The sequence below is a fragment of the Pseudophryne corroboree genome, chromosome 1, assembly GCF_028390025.1.
Source record: "Pseudophryne corroboree isolate aPseCor3 chromosome 1, aPseCor3.hap2, whole genome shotgun sequence".
NCBI lineage: Eukaryota > Metazoa > Chordata > Amphibia > Anura > Myobatrachidae > Pseudophryne > Pseudophryne corroboree.
Window position 1 is genome coordinate 21,100,083 of NC_086444.1, and position 24,783 is coordinate 21,124,865.

At 48.4% G+C, this 24,783-nt stretch overlaps 1 protein-coding gene across 2 annotated transcripts in view; it reads left to right on the forward strand.

The window, feature by feature from the left end:
- Positions 1-24,783, forward strand: part of LOC135054228 (von Willebrand factor A domain-containing protein 5A-like) — a 373,972-nt gene that overhangs the window by 37,243 nt on the left and 311,946 nt on the right. Inside the window, exon 2 of one of the 2 annotated variants that reach the window (XM_063957548.1) lies at positions 10,369-10,529. The exons of the other annotated variant lie outside the window; for it this stretch is intronic. The gene's annotated coding sequence lies outside the window, so the exon portion shown is untranslated. The remainder of the gene's footprint in view (positions 1-10,368; positions 10,530-24,783) is intronic. 2 annotated transcript variants of the gene reach the window in all.

The window sequence follows — 24,783 nt, forward strand, 5'->3', positions numbered from 1 at the left end:
TCTTGTAAACCTCGCTGATGAGACGTGTCTGGTTTGGGCAGAATTCAATAAGGCTGACACTGCATGTGGTGTATGGATTGTGAGGTTGTGGCCTAGCACGACATCTTCGCTTTTTGTTACTAGCAATGCTATTGCAGCAACGCTTCGCAAGCATGTGGGGAGGGATCGCGCTACCGTGTCTAGCTGAGCGCTGTAGTATGCAACTGGCCTGCTGGCATCACCGTGTTTTTGGGTTAGTACCCCTGCTGCGCACCCAGCACTTTCTGTTCCGTATAGTTCAAAGGGTTTCCCATAGTCTGGCATACCTAGTGCTGGCGCCTGCGTTAGGCACTGTTTGAGTCTCTCAAATGCTGTTTCGGATTCGTCGGTATGCGAAATCCTATCAGGTTTGTTTGAGGAGACCATTTCCTGCAAAGGTAACGCCAATATGGAAAACCCTGGGATCCAATTACGGCAATACCCACACATTCCTAAAAACGTTCTGATCTGTTGCTGGGTTTGTGGTAGAGTCATGTCTCTAATTGCTTGGATTCTATCAGCGGTCAGGTGTCTCAGTCCTTGTGTTAGACAGTGTCCCAAATATTTTACCTTAGTTTGGCATAATTGTAACTTGTCTTTGGAAACCTTGTGACCTGTGTCTGAAAGATGAAACAGGAGCTGTTTCGTATCCTTCAGGGATGCTTCCAATGAATCAGAACACAGTAGTAAATCATCCACATACTGTATCAATACTGATCCACTCTCTGGTTGGAAAGACTGTAAACAATCATGCAAAGCCTGAGAAAATATACTTGGACTATCTATGAAACCTTGGGGTAATCGAGTCCACGTGTATTGGACTCCTCTGTATGTGAATGCAAACAAATATTGGCTGTCAGGGTGCAGAGGTACCGAAAAGAAAGCGGAGCAGAGGTCAATAACAGTGAAAAATTTGGCAGTGGGAGGAATTTGCATTAGGATGACAGCTGGATTTGGCACTACGGGGAACTGACTCTCAACTATTTTGTTAATCCCCCTTAGATCCTGCACTAGCCTGTAACCCCTCCCCCCACTCTTTTTAACAGGGAAGATGGAACTATTGGCAGTGTTGGACGTTCTTACCAGAATGCCCTGTTGTAGCAAGCGCTCTATTACTGGGAAAACTCCTAACTCCACCTCTGGCTTCAGAGGATACTGTGGGATTTTTGGAGCTATCCTACCATCTTTTACTTGTACAACTACTGGAGCTATGTTTGCCATTAATCCAGTGTCCTGTCCGTCTTTTGTCCAGAGTGACTCTGGTATCTGGGAAGTCATCTCTTCTACTTGGGATGGATTCCTATTTGTCCTAATGGAATGTGACATTAATTTTGATGGGGAATCTAACATGTCTCGTACTTCCTGAGCGTGATTCTCAGGTATGTCCAAGAATACACCTTCAGAAGTACAATAAATGACGCACCCCATTTTACATAGTAGGTCTCTTCCCAGGAGATTGGTTGGTGCCGATGCAGCCAGCAAAAAGGAATGCTTGGTATGCAAAGGTCCTATTGTAATCTCGGCTGGTTTGCTAACAGGGTAGTGCTGGACTACTCCTGTTACTCCCATGGCTGGAATTGTCCTACCAGTGGTTCTCATGCCCACTGTCGAATTTATCACTGACTTGGCCGCCCCTGTGTCTACAAGAAAGTTTAAAGTTTTACCAGCTACATTGATTGCAATCTCTGGTTCACTTCCAAGACTGGCAATCAATTTAACTGGCTGCAGATTACAGGTATGGCCACACCCCTATTGGGTATGCTGACCTCCCTGAATCCCGTTGGCAGCAACTACTTGTGAGGGAGTTAGCTGGGAACTACCAGAGGCATGCCAATCTCTGTTCGGGGGGTATCTTTTTGTTTCCCCTGTATGTGGCTCAAAACTCCGCCTCTGTGGACCCTGCTCCCAATGTCTTGTGTTGTGTCGTTGTCTAGGGGGTTGAAAAGATCTTTGTACACTCTTTATTCTACAGTCTCGTGCATAGTGTCCCTGTCTGTTACAGGAATAACAAGTTATTTCAGTTGACTTACTTACAGGATTCGATGGTACATACGCAGGCTGCTTTGTGGTCAGCGCCTGTATACTTACTGACATTAACTTATCACTTTGCGATTCTCTGTGCCTTGTGATGTTTCTGTCGTGATCAATAGCAGCCTCTCTCAAAGTGGACACTGACAGACCTCGCCAACATGGTTGCGTGGTCTGTACCCTAGCCTTTAATGTTTCTTTTAAACCATCCATCAGTACAGATACTGCTACTTCTTGATGGTTTGGGTTGGTCCTAATGTCTTCTATACCAGTGTATTTTGCCATTTCTAATAGTGCCCGGTGAAAATATTCTGCTGCCGTTTCGGACTCTTTTTGTCTAATGGAGAATATTTTGTTCCATTTAACAACGGCTGGGAAATACTCCTTTAGCTGTAAATTTATCCTTTTTACGTTATCTTTGTTGTACACATCTGAAAGCGGTACATCTTTATCTAGTCCACAATCAGCCAAAAATTGAACTGAGTCGACATTTGAAGGTAAACAAGCTCTTAGCAGTATCTGCCAATCTTTGTTGTTGGGCTCTACAGTGTTCCCTAGATCCCTGATGTATTTTTGGCTAGCAACTAAGTCTTTCCTGGGGTCAGGAAATTCGGACACTATGGTTCTTAATTCCATTCGGGAAAATGGTGTGTACATGGCAATGTTCCTTATGGGAGTGGCTCCTGATACATCTGTTTTCCCATTGGGAACTGCTATTACTCTAACAGGGTTAACTCTAACAACCTCATTCTGTGTAGATTCTACAACTTGCGGTGAAATTGTTTCGGTATAATGCATGGTGCCGTACTTACCCGTTGACACGACCTCACCTATCCCTCCGCTAGGGGCCTTCACTAATCTCGTGAGTGGTGCAGTTCCTACTGTGGTTTCTGATATGGTGGCCGCTAGAGAGAGCGCTGAAATTGTTGCCGAATCGTCTTCTTGATCACACTCCTGAGGAAAGTTCAGAACAGGGTACAACTTGCACGGGTTAATAATTGCATGGGTTACTTGGTTAACATCATTAACATTTACAGGGTTGCTAAGAGTTTGTGTTTTACACCCCAGTGCGTTTTTTTCCGCAATCAACTTCTCTCCTGCAATGTATGGTGGAGGCGGGGCTGTGGCTATCAGTTTCCTGACTGCCCCAGATCCCGCCGCCAGAGCCAAACCTCTCTGTATCTCACCTTCCTGTTGCCATAACTGTAAATAATCATGATGTTGGATTCGTCTCTTTGTTGATTTTATGAGACATATCCTCCTCCTTAAATTTTGTAACACTTCTGGACTGAAGCTACCTATTCTTGGGAATTTCTCCCTGTCTCGTACAGTCATTCTCTCCCATTCATCACATAAAACCTCTGTGTGACTTCCATATTTCTCACACATGATGTACCTTGCCGACCCGACTGGTCGGTTCTCTGAATCAACCCGAACCGAGGTTGATCGCCCCCTACCTGAACAACTGGCCCCCATAATCTGCAGGTGTTGCTTACTACTCCTTTGATCTTTATATCACGGTCTTCAGCGAACCCTTACAGCAAACCAAATTATTCAAAATAGGCCGGCGGTGGCGGTTTACCGAGTACCCCACTCACTCGCCCACCTCGACCAATACGACCTGATCACACCGATATGGTGCTGGCGTACTCGATACAGGGCCCTACCAAAAACCTTCTGTTTATTGGAACATGTGAGGGTTACCCGCAGGACACTTACTCTTTCCAGTAAAGGTGGGGCTGTTAGATAGTTCCTGAGTGACCAGCGAACTTCCCTTCAAAAATAAAAAAATACACAAATCACGTCAAAATGTACAACTAGCGTTTATGACTTTTGTACGCAAAATGATACTAGTCAGGTTTACTAATGCACACAATGACGTGCGGTACAATCGTTCAGTACATAAGCACTACCTGTTATGTACTGAGAGATCGATGGAATCGAAAATTTCGGCTGCGAATTCCTTCAGCCAGAGCTTATATGGCCTATATGGGTTCTGCACCAACCCCCGGGGTTGTGCCTCTTACCTTTATAGCGGACTTCTTTGTACTCCTTATGACCTCCTGGTCTTGTCTGTACGACCTCCTGGTCTGACCTCCTGGTCTTGTTCTATACTGGTCCGCTATACTCTAATGCTCAAATATTATGTTTAACCAAGGATGCCTCCCTAGCCACCGTATATGTCACTTACACGTATGTCCCTTACGAGTACCCGATTTCTTTTTGGTTCAACCTCTTATGTGATAAAAACACACTCACTCAACACATGTACACTTTCGTTTCTATATCTATTTCTGCGCAGAAATTTTCTTTAGCCCAGCTGTGTTACCAATTAGGAGCAGGATCTGTTAAACTAAATTTCAGATTTTCCAAAAAAATAGACTTGCGTTATTTATCGCCTTTTGCGCTATTTACCGCTTAGCGCTAACTATCGCCTTTGCGTTAATTATCGCTTTGCGCTAAAATTCAACTTTTCGTGATTTGAGCTATGTGGGCGTAACCGGACGCTCCGTTGCGTAATGTACGCTGCGTGCGTCGGCCTTTGGATTGCGTACGCTAGTCTTTGTTAGAGACACGTGTACGCAATGCAAAGATCCACCGTAACACAATATACTTTTATCAATGTAGACGATCCCTGACCATCTACCGCATACCCCACTGGCTTTGCCTTATCTCCCAGGCAAACCTGTGTGTTTCTCTACACTTTTAACTATTACCTCTATTCTTAAATTATAAAATAACAGCAAGTCTCTTTTAGCACTTTTCTATCAACTATAAAATTGGCAAACAGGATAGTGATATACGAAAATGAAAAAGAAATGCAGATATATGTATGCGTGCGTGTGTACGCAAGACAGAAGACAAATAAACAGTTTTAAAAGACACAAGCGTTTTGTTCTTACCTCCGGTTCCCGGATTCCTTCAGCACTCTTTATCTAAGCGAAGCAGACGCTTATCCCGTCAGCACTGCGAGACAACCTCCCACCCTTTGCTGGGGGATAATGTCTGCTGATCTACCTAGTGCAGATATGTGAAGGACAGGACGAGCCGCCAATTGATAAAGCTGAATCTATTTATCGTACTTATAACCCTTTATGAGGTCTAAGAACACTGTACGCTGACTATGTAAGAAGTACCGTAAGGGTACGCTACTTGCGTAACGATCGCTCAGCCGTAGGCGAGACGCTCAAGCGTCGCGTTCGCTCACGGCCCAGAGATCACAGACTGGCACACAATTGGCTACAGACAAACGTAATGATTCGCTATGGCGTAGCGGACGCTCGAGACCACGAGGAGATCACCAGCGGCGCAGACGCTCACAACGCTATACCTTGATTATCTATACCTTTAACAATGAGATACACAGTATACCTTTATGTAGAGACCGTGTGTAAGTGCAACCTGGTGTAACCTGATTAACTACAAAGCTGCTTGAGCGTCACCGACGCTCTGTGAACACTTAACACTATGAGAAAATACACAGATACTTGTTTAGGGTCCAAAGCCTATTAAATGTATTATAACTAATATACTTGTAAAAAGGAATCACAGTACAAATGATACACTACAATATAACAGAGACTTCCTAACCAAATAACTACACTATAAATACAATACAATACAATCTAATCAAGGGAAAATACGAGAGAAAGAGTAGAGAGAGAGAGAGAGAGAGAGATAGAGATGAGAGAAATGGCTCACAGTAAGACAATATGATCACGGAGAAAAACTTACGCACAAGGGTAACGATCGCAAGCGCTTCTGGACATCCAGCTTCCCGATTATCAGCAATGAGAACCGTTTGATGAGAAGAGAAAGCTGGATGCCACAGGCCCGTCTTTTATGCTCCACACACAATGCAGTCTAATGGTCCCTACAATCTTGTCGTCCATTGGACACAGGAATTCGGCTTCGCATCATAACAAAAGGTCATAGGTTGATTCATACAGGTGGGCTGTGACGATTTCAAACAGCTCAGGTGGGTGGGAAACTGGGTTTCCCGCCGCATACCTGAGTAAGGGTAAATAATAGTAATGGACATAAACTTCTTATGTCCATAACTATTCGCACGAGCGATTAATACGCTCCAAACCAACACCGGAATATTGCTATTTAAATACTCTTCCGATGGGTACCAAACACTGCTGTATGACCCCTGTTAGACCCTTCCTACAATACAAAGAGGGATCCCTCCGTTCAGGGACATTCTATATTAACCAAACTTTCAGAATCTATCAAAAGGACCATGATCTATAAACTACGTTAATTGTGGAAATATGTAACGATTGGGTCGCACGCTACGACTACATACTCTTTACCGTAAATACGCATACCGATGCGAGCGGGTGCACGCATCAGCGGGTATGCGCTATCACGGGAAAGCGCACGCATGCGCAGCGCGGACCAGTGCGAGGTGCAAATATGGCAGTGCGCAAAGAGATATTTTTCTGACTTTGACAAAGTATATACACACATACTGGTGTTATACTGCGACCAGCGATCGCCTCAGCCTGGATGTGCAGAACTGGGGTGGCTTGGTCGGATTCCCTGACTAAAAATATTGATACCCTTGACAGGGACAGTATTTTATTGACTATAGAGCATTTAAAGGATGCATTTCTATATATGCGAGATGCACAGAGGGATATTTGCACTCTGGCATCAAGAGTAAGTGCGATGTCCATATCTGCCAGAAGATGTTTATGGACACGACAGTGGTCAGGTGATGCAGATTCCAAACGGCACAAAGGTGTATTGCCGTATAAAGGAAGAGGAGTTATTTGGGGTCGGTCCATCGGACCTGGTGGCCACGGCAACTGCTGGAAAATCCACCGTTTTTTACCCTAAGTCACATCTCTGCAGAAAAAGACACCGTCTTTTCAGCTTCAGTCCTTTCGTCCCTATAAGAGTCATATCTGCCCAGGGATAGAGGAAAGGGAAGAAGACTGCAGCAGGCAGCCCATTCCCAGGAACAGAAGCGTTCCACCGCTTCTGACAAGCTCTCAGCATGACGCTGAGACCGTACAGGACCCCTGGATCCTACAAGTAGTATCCCAGGGGTACAGATTGGAATGTCGAGACGTTTCCCCTGCGCAGGCTCCTGAAGTCTGTTTTACCAAGGTCTCCCTCCGACAAGGAGGCAGTATGGGAAACAATTCACGAGCTGTATTCCCAGCAGGTGATAATTAAATTACCCCTCCTACAACAAGAAAAGGGGTATTATTCCACACTATATTGTGGTACTGAAGCCAGAAGGCTAGGTGAGACCTATTCTAAATCTAAAAAAATTTGAACACTTACAAAGGTTCAAATCAAGATGGAGTCACTCAGAGCAGTGATAACGAACCGGGAAGAAGGGGACTATATGGTGTCCCGAGACATCAGGGATGCTTACCTCCATGTCCCAAATTTGCCCTTATCACTAAGGGTACCTCAGGTTCGTGGTACAGAACTGTCACTATCAGTTTCAGACGCTGCCGTTTGGATTGTCCACGGCACCCCGGGTCTTTACCAAGGTAATGGCCGAAATGATGGTTCTTCTTCGAAGAAAAGGCGTCTTAATTATCCCTTACTTGGACGATCTCCTGATAAGGGCAAAGTCCAGGGAACAGTTGGAGGTCGGAGTAACATGATCCCGACAACAAGTCTCCTGTGCTTAGGGATGATTCTGGACACAGTCCAGAAAAAGGTGTTTCTCCCGGAAGAGAAAGCCAGGGAGTTATCCGAGCTAGTCAGGAACCTCCTAAAATCAGTGCATCATTGCACAAGGGCCATGGTAAAAAAATGGTGACTTCCTTCGAAGCAATTCCAGTCGGCAGATTTCATGCAAGAACTTTTCAGTGGGATCTGCTGGACAAATGGTCCGGATCGCATCTTCAGATGCATCAGCGGATAACCCTATATCCAAGGACAAGGGTGTCTCTCCTGTGGTGGTTACAGAGTGCTCATCTTCTAGAGGGCCGCAGATTCGGCATTCAGTTTTGGATGTTGGTGACCACGGAGGCCAGCCCGAGAGGCTGGGGAGCAGTCACACAAGGAAAAAATTTCCAGGGAGTGTGATCAAGTCTGGAGACTTTTCTCCACATAAATATAGCTAAGGGTAAATTTATAATGCTCTAAGCTTAGCAAGACCTCTGCTTCAAGGTCAGCCGGTATTGATCCAGTGGGATAAAACATCACGGCAGTCGCCCACGTAAATAGACAGGGCGGCACAAGAAGCAGGAGGGCAGTGGCAAAAACTGCAAGGACTTTTCGCTGGGCGGAAAATCATGTGATAGCACTGTCAGCAGTGTTTCATTCCGGGAATGGAAACTGGGAAGCAGACTTCCTCAGTAGGCACGACCTCCACCCGGCAGAGTGGGAACTTCATGAGGAAGTTTTCCACATGATTGTAAACCGTTGGGAATTACCAAAGGTGGACATGATGGCGTCCCGTCTGAACAAAAAACGGGACAGGTATTGCGCCAGGTCAAGAGACCCTCAGGCAATAGCTGTGGACGTTCTGGTAACACCGTGGGTGTACCAGTCGGTGTATGTGTTCCATCCTCTGCTTTTCATACCTAAGGTACTGAGAATTATAAGACGTAGAGGAGTAAGAACTATACTCATGGCTCCGGATTGGCCAAGAAGGACTTGGTACCCGGAACTTCAAGAGATGCTCACAGAGGACTTATGGCCTCTGCCGCTAAGAAGGGACTTGTTTCAGCAAGTACCATGTCTGTTCCAAGACTTACCGCAGCTGCGTTTGACGGCATGGCGGTGGAACGCCGGATCCTAAGGGAAAAGGCATTCAGGAAGAGGTCATTCCTACCCTGGTCAAAGCCAGAAAGGAGGTGACCGCACAACATTATCACCACATGTGGCGAAAATATGTTGCGTGGTGTGAGGCCAGGAAGGCCCCACGAAGAAATTTCAACTCGGTCGATTCCTGCATTTCCTGCAAACAGGAGTGTCTATGGGCCTCAAATTGGGGTCCATTAAGGTTCAAATTTCGGCCCTGTCGATTTTTCTTCCAGAAAGAATTGGCTTCAGTTCCTGAAGTCCAGAAGTTTGTCAAGGGAGTATTGCATATACAACCCCTTTTTGTGCCTCCAGTGGCACTGTGGGATCTCAACGTAGTTCTGGGATTCCTCAAAACACATTGGTTTAAAACCAGTCAAATCTGTGGATTTGAAGCATCTCACATGAAAAGTGAACATGCTCTTGGACCTGGCCTGGACCAGGCGAGTGTCAAATTGGTGTTTTTTTTTCTCAAAAAAGCCCATATCTGTTTGTCCATTCGGACAGGGCAGAGCTGCGGACTCGTCCCCAGTTCTCTCCCTAAGGTGGTGTCAGTGTTTCACCTGAACCAGCTTATTGTGGTGTCTTGCGCCTACTAGGGACTTGGAGGACTCCAAGTTGCTAGATGTGGTCAGGGCCCTGAAAATATAGGTTCCAGGACGGCTGGAGTCAGGAAAACTGACTTGCTGTTATCCTGTATGCACCCAACAAACTGGGTGCTCTTGCTTCTAAGCAGACTTTTGCTAGTTGGATGTGTAATACAATTCAGCTTGCACATTCTGTGGCAGGCCTGCCACAGCCAAATTATGTAAATGCCCATTCCACAAGGAAGGTGGGCTCATCTTGGCCGGCTGCCCGAGGGGTCTCGGCTTTACAACTTTGCCGAGCGGCTATTTAGTCAGGGGCAAACACGTTTGTAAAATCCTACAAATTTGATAACCTGGCTAAGGAGGACCTGGAGTTCTCTCATTCGGTGCTGCAGAGTCATCCGCACTCTCCCGCCCGTTTGGGAGCTTTGGTATAATCCCCATGGTCCTTTCAGGAACCCCAGCATCCACTAGGACGATAGAGAAAATAAGAATTTACTTACCGATAATTCTATTTCTCGGAGTCCGTAGTGGATGCTGGGCGCCCATCCCAAGTGCGGATTATCTGCAATACTTGTACATAGTTACAAAAATCGGGTTATTATTGTTGTGAGCCATCTTTCAGAGGCTCCGCTGTTATCATACTGTTAACTGGGTTCAGATCACAGGTTGTACAGTGTGATTGGTGTGGCTGGTATGAGTCTTACCCGGGATTCATAAATCCTTCCTTATTGTGTACGCTCGTCCGGGCACAGTATCCTAACTGAGGCTTGGAGGAGGGTCATAGGGGGAGGAGCCAGTGCACACCACCTGATCCTAAAGCTTTACTTTTTGTGCCCTGTCTGTCTCCTGCGGAGCCGCTATTCCCCATGGTCCTTTCAGGAACCCCAGCATCCACTACGGACTCCGAGAAATAGAATTATCGGTAAGTAAATTCTTATTTTCCCTCCTCCAGTGGGACCAGTGATTAGTAGATGGCGTTGTGCTACTGGCACTGGGGGATGAGACGTCATGACATCTGATCCCCCAAGAAGGCGACGAGGTGCGGGACTCAGGAGACTTGGGTTGATTTCTGAATCTGCCTGACCGTGCTGGGACCCACAAGCCAGCTCTGAGGTCAGTGAGGGGGAGAAAATCATTAAATATATTTTATAGTGTGGGGGTGAGAGCTTCATTTAATATATAAAGGGTGGGGGTGAGAGGGGGGAAATATTTAAAGGGTGGGAGAGATCATTAAATCTGTACATCACTAAGAGCCAGCACACTGGGGGTCATTCCGAGTTGTTCGCTCATTGCCGTTTTTCGCTATGCTGCGATTTGTTGCTAACTGCGCATGCGCATGGTACGCAGCGCGCATGCGCTTAGTTATTTAACACAAAACTTAGCAGTTTTGCTGTGGCTTCTGCGGAGCTTTTCAGTCGCACTGGTGTTAGGTAAATGATTGACAGGAAAGGGGCGTTTCTGGTTGGCAACTCAGCTTTTTTCCCGTCGTTTGCAAAAAAAAACGCAGGGGTGTCAGGGAAAAATGCGGGAGTGGCTGGAGAAACGGGGGAGTGGCTGGCCGAACGCAGGGCGTGTTTGTGACGTCAAACCAGGAACTAAACGGACTGAGCTGATCGCAATCTGTGAGTAGGTCTGGAGCTACTCAGAAACTGCAAAGAGTTATTTAGTAGCAATTCTGCTAATCTTTTGTTCGCACTTCTGCTAAGCTAAGATACACTCCCAGAGGGCGGAGGCTTAGCGTGTGCAATGCTGCTAAAAGCAGCTAGCGAGCGAACAACTCGGAATGACCACCACTATCCAGATGAATTATTGCAAGAGAGATAAGTGTTCATGAGGCCCAAGCAGTAGTAACCAGTGGACAGCTAATCCATGTCATCACCATGTTATATATTTATAATCACTGATGGCACATAGGGCATTACCCCTCCTGTCACAATGCAGGGATGTTTTATATATTGCACCTCACTCTGAGAATTGTGTCCATTTTCCTGTATTCAGTGTTGTGGGCCAGTCACTAAAATGCTGTCAGTATTGTATAGCAGTCACAGTAATGCCCTCTGTATTGTCTGGTGTTTACTTAACTGCTTTCCGTATTGTCTGGCGGTCACTAAAATGCTCTCTGTATTGTATGACCATCACTAAAATGCTCTCTGCATTGTCTTATGGCAGGGGTGGGGAACCTTTTTTCTACCGAGGGCCATTTGGATATTTATAAAATCCTTCAGGGGCCATACAAAAATTTTCAACTTAAAAAATGACCCTGCCCCCCAGTAGGTCTGCCCCTTAGAGTTACTGTGTGTGCGCGCCGGAGGCGCGCACGCGCCAAAAAATGGGTGTGGCCAGTTAAAATGGGACGTGATACACATATGCCCCCAATAGTGCGGTGCCAGATCCACAATTGCCCCCACAGTGCCAGGTATACAAATGCCCCTCACAGTGCCAGGTATACAGATGCCCCTCACAGTGCCAGGTATACAGATGCCCCCACAGTGCCAGGTATACAGATGCCCCCACAGTGCCAGGTATACAAATGCCCCTCACAGTGCCAGGTATACAAATACCCCCCACAGTGCCAGGTATACAAATGCCCCTCACAGTGCCAGGTATACAAATGCCCCTCACAGTGCCAGGTATACAAATGCCCCCCACAGTGCCAGGTATACAAATGCCCCCCACAGTGCCAGGTATACAAATACCCCCCACAGTGCCAGGTATACAGATGCCCCCACAGTGCCAGGTATACAGATGCCCCCACAGTGCCAGGTATACAGATGCCCCCACAGTGCCAGGTATACAAATGCCCCTCACAGTGCCAGGTATACAAATACCCCCCACAGTGCCAGGTATACAAATGCCCCTCACAGTGCCAGGTATACAGCCCCCACAGTGCCAGGTATACAGATTCCCCCACAGTGCCAGGTATACAAATGCCCCCCACAGTGCCAGGTATACAAATACCCCCCACAGTGCCAGGTATACAGATTCCCCCACAGTGCCAGGTATACAGATTCCCCCACAGTGCCAGGTATACAAATACCCCCCACAGTGCCAGGTATACAAATACCCCCCACAGTGCCAGGTATACAGCCCCCACAGTGCCAGGTATACAAATACCCCCCACAGTGCCAGGTATACAGCCCCCACAGTGCCAGGTATACAAATACCCCCCACAGTGCCAGGTATACAGCCCCCACAGTGCCAGGTATACAAATGCCCTCCTCTCTCCCCTCCGTGCTGCTTACCGTGGACGCGACGGAGGAGAGCGAGGCTGTCGGGTGAAAGCGGCGGCGTGTAGTACTTCAAATCAGCCGCCGGTTCGAGAGCCAATCAGAGCTCGCGGACCGGCAGCCGTGGCTCCTGATTGGCTGCCGGTCCGCAAGCTCTGATTGGCTCACGGACCGGCGGCTGGTTTGAAGTACTACACGCCGCTGGTCCCATTCTACAGCCGCGCTCTCCTCCGTCTCCCTGCTCTGACAGCTGAGACACGCTGCCGCCCGACTGAGTGGCAGCGTGTCTCACTGACACAACCTGGTGGGCCGGACCAAACGTATACGGCCCGCGGGCCGGAGGTTCCCCACCCCTGTCTTATGGTCACTAAAATGCTCTCTGTATTGTCTGCCCGCCATTAAAATGCTCTCCGTATTATCTGGCGGTCATTAAAATGCTCTTAGTATTACATGGTGGTCCTGCAGACAGTGTTATTGTTATTACTTTTTATAGTGTAAATCTAAAAATTTATATAATATTTAAAGAAGTCAATTATGTATGTGAGTGGCTGGGTGGAGGGTATTGGGGAAAGCAGCGGCGGTATTGTATAGCTTTGCCTAGGGTGTCTTGAAACCTTGCACCGGCCCTGTATATAAGCTGGTCGAGTGTGGTATTATTGTTAGTAATAACCTCTGCATTGTTTAACTGTGACTATATGTGTGTGCATTAGCTTGCTGAGTGGTTTCCATTTCGTGTCTCTCACTCAACTTGCTATCCCTATATTCTATAACCTGAGGGGGCTTGGTGCGTCAGGTTTTATAATTATATAATAATAATAATTTTATTTATATGGCGCTCTTTCTCCAACAGGACTCAAGGCGCTTATAGGATTTTCACAAGATATACTCTAATACGTATTTTTCTCGGTGATTTTAGTCACCATATCTCTCCTGTATCTCTGCTTGTGCTGACTACACTGCGCAGGGGTTTGGGTAAGAGGTATTGTGCTGCTGCCAACTGTACTGTGTTACCTGATACTGCAAGTTACATCATGTCTGCTTCTGACGGTAATGGTTCTGGGGCTGAACACACTGCCAGTGTTGCTGACGCCACAGATCACTATGAGGAGACTACAGCAGCTGTGGGCTCTGGTTCTGGGGGCTCCTTGCCCCCCAGTGGGACTGTGGCAATGGGGGTACATAATGACCCACCATGGGCTACTTTCTCCACGCTTCTACATACGCTAGTTACTAAACTAACACTCCCTATGGGACCTCCTCTGCCGGTGCAACCGTATGTGGTCCCCGCAGCTAACCCGCCGTGGGCGGATAATTTATCTGCTCAATTGAAGAAGTTGAACCAGTCCTTGACTAATAAAAAGTCTGACTCTCGCTCGCCTAAGACCAAGGGGTCCTCTAAGCGAGCTCTTATCTCCTCACAATCCACTGCTGTCACTAACACCTCATCTGATGAAGATGGCGCTTACTCTGACCCCACAGATTCTGACACAGATACTGCTGATGGGCAGGGTAGTTCACATGTGGATGTTCCTGATCTTTTGGAGGCTATTAAAGTTGATTCTACAGATTACGGATGATACCGAGCCATCCGTCCCTCCTAAGAAACCAGATAGGTTCAAGTGTCAGAAGGTGGTTAAACATGTTTTACCTCACTCTGACCACCTAGTGGATATACGTCAGGAACCCTGGGGAAACCTAAGTAAGAAGTTTGTGCCTCAAAAGAAGATGCTGGCTCGCTATCCCCTCGCGCCATAGCTGTCTAAAAATTGGGAAACGCCTCCTCCTCCAGTGGACTCACATGTGGCTAGGATGGTGGTTTCCTCAGCTCTACCTGTCACTACCGTCACGTCTCTGAAGGAGCCTACGGATAAACGTGTGGAGGGTTGTCTGAAAGCGATTTACACCCTCACGGGTGCTGCACAAAGGCCTACTATTGCAGCGCCATGGGCTGCAGAGGCTATTGAAGCATGGGCCCTAGAGTTAGAAGCTGAAATCTCTTCTGACCATGCTAGACAATGCTTGTCATATATTGTCACAGCTTCTCACTATATTAAAGAGGCGGCTTCTGATGCCGGTATCCTAGCAGCCAAGGCCTCTACTACATCAGTCCTGGCTTGCCGGATATTGTGGCTGAGATCCTGGTCTGTGGATCTGGATTCTAGAAAAACCCTGGAGGTACTCCCTTTCAAGGGAGATATTCTGTTTGGGGAGGACTTAAATAAAATAGTGGCTGACTTGGCTACTGCCAAAACTGCCTGTCTGCCAAGTGCCGCTCCTTCTTTGTCGAAGGCTAAAGGTACTTCCTTTCGCCCCTTTCGTCCTTCAGGTAAAGCAAAAGGTCAGGCGTACAACAAGCAGGCCCGCACTTCCAAACCTGGTAAGCCAAAGCCCAAAAGAGCCTGGGCTGCCCGTCAGCCAGCTTCCAAGACCGATAAGCCTGCCACATGACGGGGCGGTCCTCCCCCTGGGGGATCCCAGGGTGGGGGGCCGGCTTCTGGGGTATACCCAGGAATGATTGAAGACCACTTCAGATGCCTGGGTATGGGAAGTCGTCACTCGTGGTTACGCCATAGCCTTCAAAAACTGACCCCCTCATCGATTTTGCCGGACAGACGTTCCGTTGGACCAGGAAAAGGCAAACACTCTACATTCGGTGGTACAGACCCTCCTGGATACAGGAGTCGTAGTACAGGTGACTCTTGCTCAGAGGGGCTGGGGGTACTATACTCCGCTGTTTCTGGTCCCGAAACCGAATGGGTCATACCAGCCCATTCTCAACCTCAAGGCATTGAACAGGTTTGTGAAAGTTTCCAAGTTTCATATGGAAACCCTTCGCTCTATAGTTCTGGCCTTGGAACCTGGGGACTACATAGTCTCCCTGGACATACAGGATGCTTACCTGCATATTCCTATAGCAGTGTCACATCAGCAATACCTGAGGTTTGCAATTGGCAACCTCCATTACCAGTTTCGGGGGTTTTTGGTTTAACTACGGCTCCGCGAGTCTTCACCAAAGTCATGGCGGTGATGACGGTGGTACTCCGCCGTCAAGGGGTCAGGATACTGCCGTATCTGGACGACTTGCTAATCCTGGCAAATTCCCCAGAAATTCTCCTGCGTCATCTGGATATGACTGTCCGGTTTCTACAAGCCCACGGGTGGCTCATCAACTGGAAGAAATCCTCCCTGATCCCTGCTCAGAGCATGGTGCACCTGGGAGCGCTATTGGACACTCACAACCAGTGGTTGTTCTTGTCTCAGGAGAAAGTCCTGAAGCTTCCGGACAGGATTCATTGCTTCCTTTCTCGTCCGCAAGTGTCGATACATTCGGCGATGCAGGTGCTGGGCCTCATGGTATCAGCATTCGACATGGTGGAGTATGCTCAATTTCATTCTCGCCCCCTCCAGAGGCTGATTCTGGCCAAGTGGGACGGCCTGCCTCACCGGATCAGGTCTCACATGATCTCATTGACTCCGGAGGTCCGTCTGTCGCTGCACTGGTGGCTCCAGGGCCAACGATTGTGCAGGGGCCGTCCCTTCTGGATATCCGACTGGGTCCTGTTGACAACAGATGCCAGTCTCAGAGGTTGGGGAGCGGTGTTGGAGCAACACTCCCTTCAGGGTCGATGGACAGAGGAGGAGTCTCTCCTCCCGATCAACATTCTGGAATTGCGGGCTGTTTTCAACTCCTTGAACCTGGCCCAGCATTTAATTCAGAATCGTCCTGTTCAAGTACAGTCGGACAACGCCACCACAGTGGCTTACATAAATCATCAAGGTGGCACTCAAAGCCGTTTGGCAATGAAGGAAGTCTCACGGATTCTACATTGGGCAGAACGCCATCTACCGGCCATATCGGCAATATTCATTCCGGGAGTCCTGAATTGGGAAGCGGCCTTTCTCAGTCATCAGGACTGTCACGCGCCGCGCTTACCCCTGCGTGTCTGCTGGTCTGTGTCGCGGCCCCTGCCTTCGGTGGGCCACGGGCTCCGGCGTCTGGCTGGCGCGGCTCCCGGCGGTTCTCCGGGGCATGGGCGCCGCCATGACACCCGGCATCACGTGGGCGGGGAGCAGGTGACGTCATCAGACTGTTCCGCCAATCCAGCGGAGGCGGGAGATTCAAAGGCAGACGCCGGGCAGCGCCTCGGCGCCTGAGTATCGTCTTTCCCTGACGTAGATGCCAGCGCTCTTGTTCCCGGCAAGGATCTCTGAAGCTTGTACTCCAGTGTCTCCGGCATTTCCAGGTGCCAGCTCCCTGCACCGGTTCCAGTATACACAGCAGTCGGTGTAGCTCTCTGCGATTCAGTCATCGGTGCTCCTAGGAATCAGCGTGGGCTGCGGGCCCTCAGTCACCGTTCTCAAGTTCTACAAACTAACAGCGTCTAAAACCCCTGCACTTCAGTTCTTCACATCATCAGCGTCTCAGCCACCGTTCTCAAGTTCTACAAACTAACAGCGTCTAAAACCCCTGCACTTCAGTTCTTCACATCATCAGCGTCTCAGCCACCGTTCTCAAGTTCTACAAACTAACAGCGTCTAAAACCCCTGCACTTCAGTTCTTCACATCATCAGTGTCTCAGTCACCGTTCACAAGTTCTATGAATTAACAGCGTCCTAAACCTTCACACTTAAGTACTACAAATTACCAGTGTCTTAACCATCGCTCACAAGTTCTACAAGGTATCAGTGACTTTTAGACATCACCCACAGTTCCTACAGTCACCAGCATTTATAATATAGCTCACTAACCCTTCAATGGGTCTGGACTTTCCCTCATACGTTCCTTTATGATTTATGACTTTAAGTTGTTCTCTTTCTACAATAAAGTTCTTCGATATTTCATCAAACCCTACTGTCAGCGTCCTGTATGAGGAAATCCTATATTAAGCCACCCCAGTTCCAGCTCAGTTGTGGTTCCTCTTCCCGACCATCGGAAGAATCCCCGAGTTCACAAAATCCTCAGTCTAGGCCAGTGACAGTATACTCAGGCCACATGGACCCGGGGAATCGAAACCCAGAGGCAAACACCATGCAGGACCTGGTTTCCCGAGTACAGAGTCAGGAAGCAGCACAGAATCAGGTGATGCATTATCTTCAGGAATTATCTGGCCGGCTGGATCAAATCCATACTTCGCTGGCTTCAGTGGTTCGAGCTCCAGTTCCAGTATACGCTCCAGTGGTTGTCTCTGGCAATGTTCCCTCCTTGTCTGGAACCAGGTCACGCCTTCAGCTTCCCACTCCTCCTCGTTATAACGGGAATCCGAAAAATTGCCGTGGATTCCTCAATCAGTGTGAGGTACATTTCGAACTCCTCTCACATAACTTCCCTACTGATCGGTCTAAAGTGGCATACATTATCTCTTTACTTGAGGGTTCAGCGTTGGAGTGGGTGTCACCGTTGTGGGAGCGATCAGATCCGTTAGTTTCTAGTTATACCAACTTCATTGCGTCATTCCGAAGGATCTTTGATGAGCCCGGCAGGACGACTGCTGCCTCAGCTGACTTGCTCCGAGTTCGACAAGGCTCTCGTACAGTGGGACAGTATGTAATTCACTTTCAAACTATAGCTTCTGAACTGAGCTGGAATAATGATGCCCTTCGGGCTGCTTTTTGGAACGGGCTCTCGGATCATTTAAAGGACGAATTGATTACTAGAGATCTGCCAGATTCCTTGGAACAGTTGATCTCACTCTGTGTAAAGGTGGATCTTCGCATGCGGGAACGAGGTGGTGAACGTAGTCGGTCAGACCGGTCGAGACTCCGATCTCTTCCTTCTAAGCAAACAGTTAATTCAAGTCCAGACGAACCCATGCAGATTAATCGGTCTCGGCTGTCCCCGGAAGAGCGTCAGCGTCGTCGTGAGGGTAGACTTTGCCTCTACTGTGGAGCCGCGGATCATTTTATCAAGTCTTGCAAGTCTCGCCCGGGAAACGGGCAGTCCTAGCTTGTTCTGGAGAAGTCAAGATAGGGGTTGTTTCTCAATCTTCTCCGGCAGTGGACTGTCTACTCTCTGTATCTCTGTTTTCTGAGTCTGAAGTCAAAACCGTTAAGGCACTGTTGGACTCAGGAGCTGCGGGGAATTTTATTTCCCTTTCCTGCGCCCAGAATCTGGGTTTGAAGTTACAGTCGGTCGAACGACCTATTACGATAACTGCCATTAATGGTATCCAAATTCCTAATGCTCTGATTACAAGTCGTACTATGCCAATCAAGCTGCAAGTGGGAGCTTTGCACCAAGAACATCTGGAGTTCCTTGTGATTCAGGAGATGCCTCACGATCTCGTCCTTGGTCTTCCTTGGCTCAAGCTTCACAACCCTCACGTTGACTGGAGGTCGACACAGATAATTTCTTGGAGTCCATTCTGTCACTCGAATTGTCTTACTCCTGTCTACCCGCTTCGTGTATCATCCAAGTCCGACGTAGAGCTTATTCCGGAGGCTTATCGGGAGTTTACAGATGTGTTCTCGGAACAGGCGGCCGATAAGTTACCACCGCATAGACCCTGGGACTGTCCTATTGAGCTCATTCCGGGGAAAATGCCACCTCGAGGTCGTACCTATTCTTTGTCAGTACCTGAGACTCAAGCCATGTCAGAATATATCAAGTCTAATCTGCAGAAGGGATTCATCCGCCCCTCTACTTCCCCAGCGGGAGCAGGCTTCCTCTTTGTGAAGAAAAAAGACGGAGGCCTGAGGCCATGTATCGACTATCGTGGTCTAAATGAAGTCACCATTAAGAATAAGTATCCTCTGCCGCTCATCACAGAGCTTTTTGATAGAGTTCGCGGAGCTTGAGTCTTCACTAAGCTCGATTTAAGGGGAGCCTATAACTTGATACGTATCCGACAAGGGGACGAATGGAAGACGGCCTTCAATACTAGGGACGGGCATTATGAGTACCTGGTAATGCCGTTCGGCCTCAGCAACGCCCCGGCCGTCTTCCAGGGATTCATTAATGAAGTCTTTCGGGACATGTTATACCTAAATGTAGTGGTATATTTGGATGACATCCTGATATTTTCGAAGAATCTCATTGAGCACAGAATACAAGTTAAGGAGGTACTTCTTCGGTTGCGAGAGAACCATCTTTACGGCAAAATTTCCAAGTGCACCTTTGAGGTCCCCTCTATTCCATTTCTGGGTTACATTATTTCAGGCACGGAGTTGCGTATGGATCCGGAGAAACTTTCTGCTATTCGGGACTGGACTCAGCCTCTTTCCTTGAAAGCAGTGCAACGATTTCTAGGGTTCGCAAATTACTACCGGAAATTCATAAGGGGTTTCTCTACTATTGTGGCGCCTATTACTGCCCTAATCAAGAAGGGGGCTGACCCAAGCCATTCGTCCTCTGAAGCTGTAGCAGCGTTCGCTCAGTTGAAGGCAGCCTTTGTGACCGCTCCGGTTCTTCAGCAACCAGACTTTTTAAAACCATTCTTTCTGGAGGTTGATGCTTCTACGGTAGGCATTGGTGCCGTTCTTTCGCAGTATGCTCCAGATGGGAAGTTACATCCTTGTGGTTTCCATTCTCGCAAGTTCTCTCCTGCTGAACTAAATTATACCATTGGAGACAAAGAGCTGTTAGCAATAAAATCTGCCTTGGAAGAATGGAGATATCTTTTGGAAGGTGCTAAACACCTAATTACGATTTTCACAGATCACAAGAATTTGCTGTATCTCAAGACGGCCCAGTGCTTGAATCCCCGTCAAGCAAGATGGGCGCTCTTCTTTGCCCGATTCTCGTTTGTCATTAAGTACCGGGCTGGAACTCTAAACACCAAGGCGGATGCCCTATCCCTCTCCTTAATGGCATCGGATGAGGAGAATTCCGTTGAAAAGGCTTTGATCCTCAGTCCAGTTTCAATTTCTGCGACTCCCACCGCGTTGGGTCCTCCTCCTGGGAGAATGTCTGTGTCAGCTAAATTTCGACCAAGATTGTTGCAGTGGGCTCACATTTCCAAGTTTTCTGGCCATCCTGGAGTACAAAAGATGTGGGAATTTCTTCGAAGATCTTACTGGTGGGACACTATGAAGAAGGACATTCAAGAGTATGTCAACTCGTGTCCTCAATGTGCTCAGCACAAAATTCTTTGTCTGCCCCCTGCGGGGTTGCTGCACCCATTGTCCATTCCTAAGAGGCCCTGGACTCATATCTCTATGGACTTTGTTACTGAACTGCCCCTCTCTAAGGGTCATAACACCGTCTGGGTGATTATCGACCGATTCTCTAAGATGGCACATTTTGTTCCGTTGACCGGGTTACCATCAGCTTCTAAGTTGGCTTTGTTATTTATTCGGGAACACTTCCGCCTGCACGGGTTACCTCTGGAAATTGTTTCTGACCGAGGAGTACAATTTACGGCAAGATTCTGGAGAGCGCTCTGTACGGCCTACAAATAAAACTCAAGTTTTCATCCTCTTACCATCCACAGACCAATGGGCAAACTGAACGCGTCAATCAAGATTTAGAGACTTTTCTTCGTGTTTATCTCTCTCCCTCGCAAGATAATTGGGTGGAGTTGTTGCCCTGGGCCGAGTTCGCCCATAATCATCTATATCACTCTTCGACTGGTGAGTCTCCGTTTTTCATTAATTATGGATTTCATCCCCAAGTTCCTGAATTACCCATTTGTCCTCCGGAAGAAGTTCCTGCTGCAGCCTCTACTCTCCGGCACTTCAGTCAAATCTGGAGTCGAGTTCATGCCAACCTCAAGAGAGTTTCTGGCCGCTACAAGTTCTTTGCGGATAGAAAGCGACGGGCAGCTCCTCAATACAAGGTTGGTGACAGGGTATGGCTCTCTACCCTCAATCTCCGTTTGAAGGTGCCCACTATGAAGTTCGCCCCAAGGTTCATTGGTCCTTATCCCGTGTTACAAGTCCTGAATCCGGTTGTTTGCAAATTGGGATTGCCTTCCCATCCCCGGATACCAAATTCCTTCCATGTCTCTTTACTTCGCCCTCTTGTTTTGAACCGGTTTCACTCCAAGACCCCAAGGCCAACCTCTGCAGAGGCTGAAGAAGGTACGGACTTTGAAATCAAAGCCATTCTTGATTCTCGCTATCTTCATAAGAACCTACAGTATTTGGTGGAATGGAAAGGTTTTGGCCCAGAGGAAAGGAGCTGGGTCAAAGCTACTGAAGTTACGGCTCCCCGACTGGTGCGGATTTTCCATTCCAGACATCCAACGAAACCTGGAAAGTGTCCAGGGGCCACTCCTGGAGGAGGGGGTACTGTCACACGCCAGAGGCGGCGTTCGCCGCGCCTACCCCTGCGTGTCTGCTGGTCTGTGTCGCGGCCTCTGCCTTCGGTGGGCCACGGGCTCCGGCATCTGGCTGGCGCGGCTCCTGGCGGTTCTCCGGGGCATGGGCGCTGCCATGACACCCGGCATCACGTGGGCGGGGAGCAGGTGACGTCATCAGACTGTTCCGCCAATCCAGCGGAGGCGGGAGATTCAAAGGCAGATGCCGGGCAGCCTGAGTATCGTCTTTCCCTGATGTAGATGCCAGCGCTCTTGTTCCCGGCAAGGATCTCTGAAGCTTGTACTCCAGTGTCTCCGGCATTTCCAGGTGCCAGCTCCCTTCACCGGTTCCAGTATACACAGCAGTCGGTGTAGCTCTCTGCGACTCAGTCATCGGTGCTCCTAGGAATCAGCGTGGGCTGCGGGCCCTCAGTCACCGTTCTCAAGTTCTACAAACTAACAGCGTCTAAAACCCCTGCACTTCAGTTCTTCACATCATCAGCGTCTCAGCCACCGTTCTCAAGTTCTACAAACTAACAGCGTCTAAAACCCCTGCACTTCAGTTCTTCACATCATCAGCGTCTCAGTCACCGTTCTCAAGTTCTACAAATTAACAGCGTCTTAAACCCCTGCACTTCAGTTCTTCACATCATCAGCGTCTCATTCACCGTTCACAAGTTCTACAAATTAACAGCGTCTAAAACCCCTGCACTTCAGTTCTTCACATCATCAGCGTCTCAGTCACCGTTCACAAGTTCTACGAATTAACAGCGTCCTAAACCTTCACACTTAAGTACTACAAATTACCAGTGTCTTAACCATCGCTCACAAGTTCTACAAGGTATCAGTGACTTTTAGACATCACCCACAGTTCCTACAGTCACCAGCATTTATAATATAGCTCACTAACCCTTCAATGGGTCTGGACTTTCCCTCATACGTTCCTTTATGATTTATGACTTTAAGTTGTTCTCTTTCTACAATAAAGTTCTTCGATATTTCATCAAACCCTACTGTCAGCGTCCTGTATGAGGAAATCCTATATTAGGCCACCCCAGTTCCAGCTCAGTTGTGGTTCCTCTTCCCGACCATCGGAAGAATCCCCGAGTTCACAACATCCTCAGTCTAGGCCAGTGACAAGGACGTACATGCCGGCGAGTGGGGCCTCCATCCAGAAGTGTTTCAACTCCTAGTGGAAAAGTGCGGCCTTCCAGACGTAGATCTGATGGCGTCTCGACACGATCACAAGGTTCCGGTCTTCAGAGCAAGGACAAGGGATCCTCAAGCAGCATTCGTGGATGCGCTGGCGGTGCCGTGGAGGTTTCGGCTGCCGTACGTGTTCCCTCCAGTGTCACTCCTGCCCAGGGTAATTCGGAAGTTCAAGCAAGAAAGAGGAATTCTGCTTCTCTTAGCTCCAGCGTGGCCCAGACGGCACTGGTTCTCAGACCTGCAGGGCCTATCGTCAGAGCGTCCAATTCTACTTCCACAACGCCCAGACCTCCTCGTTCAGGGCCCCTGTGTCTACCAGGACCTAGCCCGGTTGTCTTTGACGGCGTGGCTCTTGAAGCTTCCGTCTTGAGGGCTAAAGGGTTTTCTGAGGCGGTCATTCAAACTATGTTGCGGGCCCAGAAACCGGCTTCTGCTCGGATTTACTATAGGGTCTGGCATTCTTACTTTGTTTGGTGCGCATCTAACGATTATGACGCTTCCAAGTTTAGTATGGCCAAGTTGTTGGCCTTTCTTCAGCAGGGCCTGGACTTAGGCCTGCGTCTGGCCACCCTCAAGGTTCAAATATCTGCCTTGTCGGTGTGGTTTCAGAGAAAGATTGCGACCTTACCTGATGTGCATACCTTCACTCAGGGTGTGTTGCGTATCCAACCTCCCTATGTCCCGCCTGTGGCTCCTTGGGACTTGTCGGTGGTTTTGGAGGTGTTACAAGAGTCTCCGTTTGAACCTCTTGGTTCAAAGTTGATCTTAAGTGGCTTTCCCTTAAGGTGGTGTTTCTGCTTGCTATTGCTTCAGCTAGAAGAGTGTCGGATTTGGGTGCCTTGTCTTGTAGTTCACCATATCTGATATTTCACCGTGACCGGGCGGTTCTTAGGACTCGTCCCGGATATTTGCCTAAGGTGGTTTGTTCGTTCCACCTTAATCAGGAGATTGTGGTTTCGGCCCTTGTCTCTCCTGATCTGTCTCCCAAAGAGCGGTCTTTGGATGTGGTACGGGCTCTCCGTATCTATGTGAAGAGAACTGCTCCTATTAGGAAATCTGATTCTCTCTTTGTTGTGTTTGGATTTCACAAACGGTGCTGGCCTGCTCACAAGCAAACTTTGGCTAGATGGATTAGAATGGTGATTGCACATGCTTATGTGAGGGCTGGTCTATTGGCTCCTGCTCACATTACGGCCCATTCTACTCGGTCTGTTGGACCTTCTTGGGCGGCCCGCCGTGGTGCGACCCTTGAACAATTGTGCAAGGCGGTTACGTGGTCCTCTGTGAACACGTTTATAAGGTTCTATACCTTCGATACTGCCGCTTCCCAGGATGCTTCCTTTGGACGCCGGGTTCTTGTGTCCACTACAGTGCGTCCCCTCCCATAAGGAACTGCTTTAGGACATCCCCTATGTCTTTCCTCGTGGAGCCCAGTGTACCCCGCAGCAGAAAACGAGTTTTATGGTAAGAACTTACCTTTGTTAAAACTCTTTCTGCGAGGTACACTGGGCTCCACAAGGCACCCACCCTGACGCACTTGGCTTCTTTGGGTTGGTATGGCATTAGCCGCTGACACTTCTCTTGCCGTGAGAGTGTGGTGTATGTGGCTACTAACCGTTGTCGTCTCTTTTCCTGCTACTGCATTGGGCTGGTTAACTAAAAACTGAGCTCCTGTGCAGGGAGGCGGGGTTATAG